A 12,455-nucleotide genomic window follows, 5' to 3' on the forward strand; every position below is an offset into this window, starting at 1 on the left:
GTCTGAGTTCTATTGCATTGTTGCATAGTCCTTGCTGTTCTTCTGTAGGCGTTTCGAATGTGATGAGCCTCTTCGTTAGGACCTCTGTACTGGTAGCAAACCTTGGTGTTCTGCTACTTATTGGGAGTCCACTTGGCCTACTGTTTGTTATCGGCCACATGATTGTGGTTTTACCAGGTCGATGGATACAACTCGGTTCTCCTTTTTACCAGCAAGTGGCGGTAGTACAACTGATCTTGTCCCGTTGACAGACAAGACAGGAACTGCTTTTCTGTAAGAAGGCCCAAATTCCTTCTTTACCGCGATCTTTTCCCTGACTAGATCCCCGACTTTTGGAATCCAGACAGGTCTTGCTGGGACAGGTGGTGGTGCTTCAGTGGTCGTTGGCTGTTGTTTCAACTTTATGTTGCTCAGGTCTTTTCTTGTTTTGTTTAAGTCCTGCAAAATAGCCAAACGGTCTTTGATATCAAAGCTTTTTTCTTTCACCACTGAAGTCTGACTATCAATGTCAGAGATCATCATCCTAGTTCCAAATAATAATTCGTACGCACTGAATCCCTTCAGAGAATTTCTTGGCAAGTTATTGAGACTACGTTGGACACTTATTAGATGTGTGACCCACCCAGCTCCCGAACCTAATATCCTTTCCGTTATAGATTGCTTTATGCCTTGGTTTTTTCTTTACACCATCCCGTACCCTCAGGAAGGAAGTGAGAAGATTCCCGCTGGGCTATGCTCATTTGGTCATGTTTCCCCTCAGGCTTGAGGGCTAGGGTGGAGACAATGGTCAAACGTAGCATGCTCTTAGCGTATATGCCATTTAGACTCGCAAATCTTTGTATAACAGTCCGGACGTCAGCCGAGTGCTGGTGATCTACATTATAAGTGGAACTAGCCTGTATATGTTAATCGCAACCCTTCCTTTTTACTCCTGATTTTTTCTGGAGTAGAACGACGAGGTATTAAACTGTTTCTCTCCCCACTGCGATCTCTATTGCAGTTTGGGCAGTTTTTTACAAACATGGTATGACGCAGGCTCATGCCTGGCCACCAGTACCTTGATTGTAATTCTTCCAGAGAATCTTTTAGTTTGAGGTGTCTGAGACCCTCGCCCATATGTGCGTCTGCAATTAACAAGTTTCTCCTGTCCATGTTTGGAATCACTCTATCCCCCACTCCAGGGATTCGAGCAAAAGGGACGGAGTTTGCATCGATTATGTATGTATAATTGAGTGGATAGTTGATCGGTAACGCTGAGCAGTCGCCTTTTGATGACGTTTTCACCGCCAGCACTGTTTCACCGTCAATGTATTTTAATGTACGCTTTTTTCGAACTACGGGAGCCGATTTAGTGGCTGCCGCTGCGGCTGTTTCAGCCAATGAATTCCCTGCAACGTGAACGCCATCACGCTGGTGACTCAGTGAATGTGTCACGTGAGTCTTTGGTAGTTCTTTTTGTAAAAGAGCTATTTGTTCCCAGAGCAGTTTCTGCTTTATTGTTGCATCTGTGTTATCTTTGTAACCGTTCTGAATCCATGTCTGCAAATCCTTGTTATATGATTTGACGCAGTAATATGAATCTGACACTATAAGTGTCGGGAATTCGCGATCCGCATTATCTAGCGCCATTTTCAAAGCTAATATTTCAGTTTGTTGTTCTGTATTAGTTTCTACTGAGTGTGTTTTTGTTAATAGAGGTTTTAGTTTACCTCCGCGCCACACTTCTTTTGTAATCCCACATGTGGGGTTGTATGCCTGTTCTCCCCAAACGGGGGGTTGAGCATGTCCGTCTGTATAAATTACACAGGCGTAATGTCGTAAAGGCAGAATGTCGATTGGCAGAGGGTATGTTTTTTCATATTCTAAATTTTCCATTTCTTCTAGTTCTAGAAGATTGTAAGCCAGGCTACACTTGATAATTCATATCCTACGAACAGGACTGTCAGATGGGCAATTCTGGATTTTTTAAAGTTGAATTTGTAACCCTCTGCTGCGAACCCAAGTATTATGGTGTTCACTCTCTTCAAGTGAGTCTCCAAGTCATCATCTGTTAAGTAAATGTCATCGACATAAGATAATGCTTCATCATCATATAGTTGTAGTAATTCTGTTACTCTCGCTGAGAATACTCCCGGGCTGTTCTTGTACCCCTGGGCTAACCGACAGAATTGTTTTTGAGTGCCATTTATTGAGAACGCAGTTAAATATCTGCTCTCTGGTGCTATGTTTTGACAAAAGAATCCATTAGAGATGTCTAATGTTGTTTTGTATTTTTTGCGCACTATGTTATTCATTAGTGCAGCACTGTGTGAGTTTTGCACTGCAAAAGTTTTGCAACATGTGTTAAGGTGTCGGTAATCCAAAACTAGACGATATGAATTGTCTGGTTTGGAGACCGGAAACAAAGGGTTGTTCATTTGTGAGGTGCAAGTTTCAATCACCCCCTGGTATTCTAGCTGATCTAGTATTTCATTTACCTGTTTTTTAGCTTCTTGCTTAATTGGGTACTGCCTTTGTGCAGTAGGTTGTGATTTTAACTGGATTTTGTGAGGAGGAGAGTCCTCATCCCATCCCACGTGATTTTTTATATAAAGCAGGAGCTAGAGCCACTGCCCACTTTCTAGCAAGTGTGTATTTTTTATGAATTGGAATTTGATTTGAGAAGGCAGGCATAATTATTTCTTCGCCATGAGGGCACTCCCTGACAAACTCTGGTGGCCAGTCTTTTTCAGCTAGAAGGATATCATAGCCCTTGGAGAGATTATCCCAAAATAGTCCCCTTATTTTCCTAGTCTTATCCCCCTCTATACGCAATGTTATTTCGTATATTTTGTGAGGTTTGCTAACTCTGGTGTCCGCAGTTTCCACTTGAAGATATTCATTCGTGTCCACTGTCTCCAGATGATTCATAAGGACTTTGCGAGCTATGCTCACTTCTGCTGCGCTGTCTAGCATTGTCTGAGCCCATTCCCCGTTTTTCAGTTGTGTCCTCAGTATTCTCGGCATTGCTAACTACCTTGATACTGGCTACCTTCTTTTTTGGAAATTGTAATTTCTTTTTTAGCTGAGCAGGTTCCTTGTCTTTGGACTTGGCGTGCTCTTCTCTTTGTTCTGATCGTCCTCTTCTTTCCGATTTCTGTGAGGAAGTCTGAAAAGATTGAGAGGGACGTGTATCAATGTCTTGATATCTATCAGGCTTTTTTATATTATCCCTATTTCTAAGGTTATATCTATTCCCGGAGGGGTCACTCTGGGGTGACCTGTGTCTTTGGTTCGGAGATTTTTCTCTTCGCCTAGGAGACCTTCCTCGGGACTGGAATTTCTTTTCTTTAGGATTGGATTGTTTGTTTCCATCCCAGTTCTTTTTTGGTGATGTAGATTTATTATTAAAAAATATTTTTTCTGGACTTTCAATCAGTTGCGGTTTTACTGGTATTCCACCTAAACTATCTCTACCTAGTTCCTCATAGGATTTTTCTATGATTCTGGCAATTTCAGCTGGTTGGTCTGCTTTATCTGTCTCTTTTAACCTCTGGCGGATCGCCACGTTTGCTGCTTCACCTTTTATGTTGGCTAATAATATAGCCGAGACCTGCTTGAAGTCTTTTAGTAATTTCATACGAAGAGTTAAAGCGGGTTCAGGACCATATTCATCTTGAATTTGTTTTAGCACATCTGGTATTACCGAAATGGATGGAACACCGTGCGTTTTTGTGTAGATGGAAGCAAAGACTGTACCCCAAGTGTCACAGTCCTCAATGTGTGGTGCGATTCCCATTGGAAGACAGATAGTCAGAATCCTGTGCTTTTCTAGCGGGGTGGTGTCAGGAAACACCGCCTCTATTTGGGTGATTTTCTGTGCCAACCAGAATGGTATTTGTTCCCGTTTAGCCGGTACTTTACCTAGGCAGGACTGGATGTTCTGTGGTGTAATTTTATTTGTGTTCCCCTGGTGAGGGGTCAGCTGTGGGAGTTTAATCGCTGGCTGAATTGTTGAAATCCGCATCACATACTGGACTAATTGTCTATGTATTTTTATTAATTGTTTTAGCTGTGTTAACAGCTCTGCTGCAGACATCCCTTCGATGTCTGGGTGTGGTGTGTATCCGGCTAGGACCGGCCACGTTGCTCCTGGTCTACCTAAAGGACCGAGCCTGGTGATGTGATTATTATGTTTTAGGGCGCCATTAAATAAGAGCAAATGCTCTTGAAATTTAAGTGGTACTTCCACCTCCTCGAAAGGAGTGTACATTTCAGGAGGTTCCTCTATTTTGTAATAGTGGAAGTACTTTGTTACAGCATTTGCTGCTGGAAAATGTATCCATGAATAGTATACCTCTGTCTGCCGATATTCGTGTGCCTCTATTACGAATATGACTGTACCACCTCTCGGTGTCAGGCCATTTTCTATAAGTTTTAGAGTTATAGATCTCCTTTTGATGACCGGGATGAGTATTATATCCTCGTCTGCTGCCTGCATGGTAGCATCAGCTGCTGCGAGTTCAGTTGCTAATCTAACTGCCTCTCTTTCATCCTCATTGTCTGACATTTTACTGTCCAAAAGGTTATTTTGTTTGTTTGCAGATCAGGTTTCTTATGGAAACAAAAGTTAGATGCACAATATTTTGGAACTGTTTATCCTTCAACGTTGACTATACCAAGAACCATACATAGGAGTTCCCTCCTGCGAGGTCTGGCGGATATAACCTTTCACCCACTCCAGACGTCTTTGGAGTATTTGGGAAAAGGGGTCTGAGTGAGAAAGCACGACTGAGTTACTCTAAATGTCTTACGTTAGTTTTATCGCCCTTTCCAAACGCGTTGGGCGCCATGTAGTGTAGTTCCTATCATCCCAATAGGCTCTGCGCATTGGAATAATACCTACAGCAGTAAAGGCCTAGACCAGACGTTAACTAGGTCTACTACTGTCGATACTAGACTTAAAGTTTTGGGTTTGCCAGCTTAGCTCAGAGTTCACTAGAAACTTTCTCGAATGTTCAAGGAGGACTTAACTTCCCTGATTAGACAAGAAGGGATTTAGTTTCTGACAACCATAGAACATGACAACTTTGCTCTCCCCTAATCAAGAGTATATCTCGAGAGTCGTGTGAACAAAAGGCAATTTATTTTACTCAGTCAGTACGTGCATTCTTAGTCTCATCAGAATGTAGAGAAAAGGAAGAGACGGGCGTGTTCAATAAAAAGGTGTTATTTATTGATCAGTCTCTTTTCTCATACAAGAGAAGTGGATCGATATTATTGCAATACTTATAGCTAAGTAAAGTGCATACATTAAAAGCAATAGTATAAAGTAATACTGTAAAAACATTGATATGGTTTCTAAGCCATAAGATGTTTTAAAATGAATAAAATATATTACATACACATATACATTTGACTAAACGTACTCAACTGGTGTTTCTAAATACGCCTACCCCGTGTACCTGACCTAAGTCTAATACGTGGGCGGGAATAGAAAGTTACAGTTTAAGTTAAGTTTGTTTTTGCCAAGTGAATAACTAAAGAATTCTCTGTGAGGGGTTATTCAGTTCTGTACCTGGAAGTTAGGATGAATGAGGGATGGTATCTCTCGTCTCTGGTCTCGATATTCCAGGCTGCCTGCGAGGGCTACCCAGAAACGCCGGTGCTGGATTTCTCGGCAGGAGAAAGCAGCTTCTCTCAGCGCGTCAGAAAGGCGGGGCTGCTGCCAGCGGGGTCTGCTCTGCTCTGGGCTTCGGCAAGTATGGCTGCTCCGTCTCGTCACCACGCGTGTGTTTGCATAGGGCAAGATCGGTAATATTTATACCTTTAAGGTGCCGAGATTGACGTAAGGATGGACATAGATACGTCAATAAGGATGTCATACGACTTGCTCGTTAGCACATTCTTTTACTGAAGTTCTCGGTGAAATCAAAACAATGGCCGCAGGGTTTTGCCCAGGTTGTCATAGGTTTGATTTGTTATGAGAACTCCGTATGCCTTATCAGGGGCTGGAGGAATATCGCTTGTCTAATTAGATCGCAAGCGTTATGACCTAATCAGATAACACGTTCCTGTGCCGTAGTGTGACTGCGTCAGATAACGGTATCTGCATCATGGGGATTTTCTGCCTCATGGGCTGATTACTAGTTAACTTGTTAGTTTGCTAACCAGAATAGGGTCAGGAATAGGGGGATCGATTCAGAACCTATAAGAATACATCACACTACTACTCATTCTCTACTACTCTACTACTCTCTACTACTCTCTCTCTACTACTCACTCCCTACTACTCACTATCTACTACTCTCTACTACTCACTCTCTACTACTCTCTACTACTCACTCTTTACTACTCACTATCTACTACTCTCTACTACTCACTCTCTACTTCTCACTCTCTACTACTCACTCTCTACTACTCACTCTCTACTACTCTCTACTACTCACTCTCTACTACTCTCTATCTACTACTCTCTACTACTCACTCTACTACTCACTCTCTACTACTCTCTACTATTCTCTCTCTACTACTCACTCTACTACTTACTCTCTACTACTCTCTACTACTCACTCTCTACTACTCACTCTCTACTACTCTCTACTACTCACTCTACTATTCACTCTACTACTCTCTACTACTCACTCTCTGCTACTCTCTCTACTGCTCTCTACTACTCTCTACTACTCACTCTCTACTCTATTACTCACTCTCTTCTCTCTACCTCTCTACCTCTCTCTACTAGTCTCTACCTCTCTACCTCTACACCTCTACCTCTCTACCTCTCTCTATACGCACACATATACACATATATATATGCATATATATATGCATATGCATTTATGTATGTGTATATATATATATATACATACATATATAAACATATATAATCTGCATATCTATATAAATACAAATATAAATGCATGCATACATATACATATATGCATACATATGCATGTTATTTACATGAAAGTTTTAAAAACACTAATAAAAGCAAAGCTAAAAAGCCACCTCATTACAAACAGAATGGCTTTAACTTAAACGAGGGCGAGATCTATTGCATTTTCAATGCTTGTTTACTTTGGTTCCATCAAGAAGGCATTCAGATGTGTCACACATTTGCCATACATTCTGAATGTTAGCACTCTAGTTGCTCATTAGATCACTGTAGTAAAGCTACTGCTCACCAGGGAAGTCTGCTGCTAATCATACTTTCTATGGCAAAATGAACCCCCTCATTTTGTTTCTTTTTAAATTAAATGTTTTCAGACTTACCACTTCATTCCAATCAAGATGGCTTCTGGTGTGCCATACTTTTGTCATAAGTAAGACTGTTAGCGCTCTAGTTGTTCTTTAGAACACTCTGGGACATTCTGTCATTGGGCTATACTTGGGCTACATCTGGGTGATATTTGGGCTACATTTGGGCTCTTTTGTCTCTGGTGGCCATCTTGGGAGACTGCATGTCAGAATTCTTTAATGTAATAGAAGAGGATTTGTGAAGTCACTCAAAATGTGCCCTAATTTTTCTTTCTGCAGCACTAATCATACTTTCTATGGCAAAATATACCCCGACATTTTATTCCTTTTTAAATTAAATGTTTTAAGAGTTACCACTTTATTCCAATCAAGATGGCTTCAGGTGTGCCACACCTTTGTAATAAGTAGGACTGTTAGCGCTCTACTTGTTCTTTAGAACACTCTAGGAGGCTGCAGTAGAACACAAAGGAATCAACTGACAGTCTCTGTCCTTGTTGGATGTACATGTTTTACTGAGAATGTCAGACTTCATGCTCACATGACTGAGAAAGATAATGTGAATTTACAGAAAATATGCTTTCAGTTTAGCTTATAGATCCCCTTCCAAACCACTGTGGGAAAAGCATGAGATAAGAGTTTTCTTTCAAACATGATTCATGATATCCCAGCAGAAGGCTTTTTCACATGGTAAAATCACCTTAGAAACACCACAATTCATAAAATGAGTATGGTACCATCAACAAATGATTTAAAATGTAACTAAAATCCTAAAACCCTCTATTAACTACAATGCTTTTTAATGAGGTGCTATCATGTATATTGGTCCCAAGATGGCTGCCAACACTTCTTGGATGAAGTGCTGACAGCCAATCAGATCTCACGATGAGATGTGTGGTTAGGCTCCGCCCAGATATATATGTGTTTTTGAAGTTCATTTTCATAAAAACCACTGGAGCAATTTCCACCAAATATAGCAAAGGCACTTCTGCGTACCAGTCCGTACAATTTTGCCAAGTTTGGTGTAATTCCGTTCAGCGGTTCGGGCTGTAGCCTTGTCAGAACGTCCTATGGAAATTAACATGGGGAAAACACGTTTTGGGACACCCCTTTTTTCTCAGCCCCCACTTCACGAATCCCCCCGAAACTTTCAGGGAAGGAGCGCAGCGGAGCTGGCCAAAATTCTGGAAAATTACACGCAAATTCCTCAACCGGCGCCAAAGTTATTCCCAATAGAATGTTGCGGATTTCCTATGGTAGCTAGGTCCTAACTATATATACCTACTGGCTATCGCCAGTAGGCAATATACATATATATATATATATATATATATATATATATATATATATATATATATATATATATATATATATATATATATATATATATATATATATATATATATATATGTTTCCAACACAGAGTTAGCCCAAAATGGAGACGCCACAGACAGGGAGTTAGAACACCTTTTATTGAGGATATCAGCCAGGCAGAACAACGATTCCTTCCTTCTCCTTACTAAGCCCAACGCGTTTCAGATATCTCGTATCCTTGTTCACGGGCAGAATGAAAATGAGCATAACGGGCTTGCTGAGGCACACCTGATAATGAGTCCAAGTCCCGCCCCAGTGGGCAAATGCCAAAAGGCATGCTGGTACTTGCAGTTCCTCAGCAACTGATACACCTCCTGTGAGTGCCGTCGTGTCATTTCAAATTAATCAATAGTCTTAGTATATATATTCGGTATGTTTCGTCCTTAGCTCAGCATTCCCCGCCAAACGAAGAGGAAGAGACGAGACCCAATCATGCGGTGTTTTACTCGTTTATTTTGCCCAACACCAGTCTGCCATGACGCGTTTCGGCTGCCAAGAGCCTTGATCACGTGACACAGTCATGGGGGCTGGCCACCCGTTTTAAAGTGCAAAGGTGCCTGATGTTTGATGAACATAGTAAAAATACTATATATCAAAATACAAACGTTCAATTGTAGTTCGCTTTCAATAGTACACATAAAATACGTATTGCATTGTTCCTAACTGTATAAATACAGATTTTTCATTAATGGTCACTAAAACCTTTAGATATTAAAATGTATGCACAAATTTGTGTATATAAACAGATGCAGTCAATCAGAATAGAATACATTAAAACAAATAAAAAGTAAAAAATGTATTAAAAATATATAAATATTACTGATCTGGGCCCCAGTCACCACCAAACAGAAACTTATAAATATAAGCAACAATCCCAGGACATGTCACATGATCAACCGTATGCTAATAAAGCAACAGTAAAATCTATCTAAAACATGCCACATGAATTTGTAAAGGCGTGGCTATTGGGCCAATGACTGAAATGTTGCCCCTGTGGGCAGTTCATATACTTGTGCAAAATAGCAATGGTTTTAGTGCTATTTAGCTAAAAGACTACAACAGCACACAACAGTGAAATCAAAGTGCTACCAGTGATTAAAACATAATTATGCCTGCTAATTACATAGAATTGATAAAATATCTCATAGTTCAAACAGTAATATAGTGTGAAGGATAAGGGAAGTTCATAGGTTGAAGAGATGAAATAAAGTAAAATGAAAAAAAAATGATAATGTCTAACTGCAGCTACAGTCTCAGTGCCTTGTTTTGTGAACCTCAGATAGCCCGAATTACAGATAGGTGTGACAGTCCTCACTGTTATTGAGACCATTTGGTATCTTGCTGTCCAGCATGATGATATACCTAGTCTCAAGTTTGCGTAGTAGCCCCTCTCTGTCACCACCTCTTCTTTGGGGAGGGACGCTATCAATAACAAAATAGGTTAGACCAGAAGGATTTTTGCTATGGATTTGTTCGAAGTGTCTAGCCACAGGATATAGGGGATCTGCATTAATGATGGCCCTCAAGTGTTGCAAGATTCTCTTATGTACTTGGGGCCTGGTACTCCCCACATAACGAAGCCCGCACGGGCATTCTAAAACATAAACTGCAAATTCTGATTTGCAGTTGAGTTTTTCTCTTATTTTAATGGGGGTAGGGGAGAATGGTATCGTGAATTCAGATTTGCTGACCCTGTTTTTACATGCTTTACATGTGGCACACTTCAGAAATCCTCTGCTACCACCTAGCCACGAGCCCGTGGCTAGTTCTGGGTTACTAGAGACCAAACTGGTTTGCATTGATCTCGCTTTTCTATACGTGATATTGGGCGAGGTAGTCACTAAACTGCCTACAATAGGGTCACTCCTGATTAAAAACCAATTGGTTTTAACAATTTTGCGAATGGACTTGTGTTGGTTGCTGTAAGTCATGATAAGTCTTGTTTCATTGGTTGCATCGGGTTTGGGGGCCCTGACTGCTTCTTTAAGAGAGCCCAACAATTGCTGTCTGTCTTGGTTGTTGGCTCTCTTCATGGCATTGTCAACAGTTTGCATGTCATACCCCCTGGCGAGAAATCTGTTTCTGCAATCATATTGCGCCGCCAGGCAATCAGAATTATTGCTACAATTTCTTCTGATGCGGAGCATCTCCCCGTAGGGGATGCTCTTTATCAGGTGAACTGGGTGATGGCTATGGGCATGCAACACCGAGTTGCCGGCCGTGGGCTTTCTATATAGCCTAGTTTGTAGCTTGCCCTTCTCGATAAAGATTTCTACGTCTAGAAAAACAATAGACACATTGCTGACAGTGCTGGTAAAATGCAAATTAACATTGTTGACATTAAGTTGTTCAATGAAGGTATTGACTTCATCTGAAGTACCATCCCATATAAAAAAGAGGTCATCAATGTACCTCCACCAACATTTGACCTTTGTATTCATAATGGCAGAGTGGCAAGACATGAGGACCTGCTCCTCCCAGTAGCCCATGTGAAGACAGGCATAACTGGGAGAAAAGCAGGCCCCCATGGCCACCCCCCTGGTCTGTAAAAAAAGCTGGTTAGAGAATAGGAACACATTATTGTTTAAGCAAGCCAAAATCATATCTACTATCATTTTAGAATGTTCTGTGAAGTCAGCAGGTCTTTTACTAAGATAGTGCTGGATTGCCCTGATCCCATCCTTATGAAAGGAGGTAACATCTAAGGATACCAGAAGATAGGTTGGCTGCCATTCAAAGTCGTAAAGTTTGTTCAGAAGGTCTCCTGTATCAAGTATAAATGATGGAAGGTTCTTGACAAAGTCCTGTAAGAAAAAGTCAATGTATTTACTGACATTTTCCAGAAGGCTGTTCCTCGCTGAAATTATTGGCCTTCCTGGTGATTGATGATAGTTCTTGTGTATTTTGGGGATGAAATAAATTACAGGTGTAACAGGGTGATCATTTTTAAGATATTTAAATTCCTCAAGAGTGAGCAAACCCTTACTCCTCCAGGCCATCAGTTTGGAGTAAATCTCATTTTTGGCTGCTATCACTTCTTGCACGTTAGTTCTCCTGTAACATTCCCTGTCATTTAATTGTTTCAGAGCCTCCTCCAGGTACATTTTTTTGGGCCAGAGCACGACGTTTCCGCCCTTGTCTGATTGTCTAATAACCAGTTGTTTGTGTCCTTTCAATTTCTTTATTAGGTTCTGGTACTGCATGTCACGATAGTTAATTTTCTTCTTTTTAGCATGCGCCTTTTTAATTTGTAACTTCTTCAATTCCAATGCAACTCGATCATGAAAAATATCTAAATTGTCCTTCAGCATCATAGGGCACAATTTGGATCTTGGTTTGAATGGCGTTGTGCAAAGGGTGGGTGCCGGTTCTCCGCCTAGAGCCAGCTTTGGTAATAATCCTTCTTCTTCCTGTAGTTCTAATAGTTCTTGAGTGAGTGCTAAAACTGTAGATGGTAGATTGTTTACAGGATTAGTGGAAGAGATAGAGGGAGTCGCGTTGGTGGTTCTTCGTGTACTGTGAAATTTCTTCAATTTAAGCTTGCGCACATATTTAAATAAATCAATACGAGTGCTTGCGTAGTCAAAGTCACTTCTGGCGCTGTAGGATAACCCTAACGACAGGATGGAAGTTTCTTTCTGGGTTAGCACTACATCACTCAAATTGACCACAGTTTTTGCACCCTCTATTTCGGCGTTTAATTGTGTTGCCACTTTGATCTTTGCCTCCTCTGCCTTCCTCCTCCGCTGCCTCCTTTTGTTGCATTTTCTCCTCTCTGCACGTTTGTTGTTGGCTTGTTTGCGTTTGTTCCCTGTGTGCCAGAGCAGAGGGTTTGCTTCCGGTCT

This window comes from Lissotriton helveticus, chromosome 5_1, assembly GCF_964261635.1.
Source record: "Lissotriton helveticus chromosome 5_1, aLisHel1.1, whole genome shotgun sequence".
In the NCBI taxonomy this organism is placed as follows: domain Eukaryota; kingdom Metazoa; phylum Chordata; class Amphibia; order Caudata; family Salamandridae; genus Lissotriton; species Lissotriton helveticus.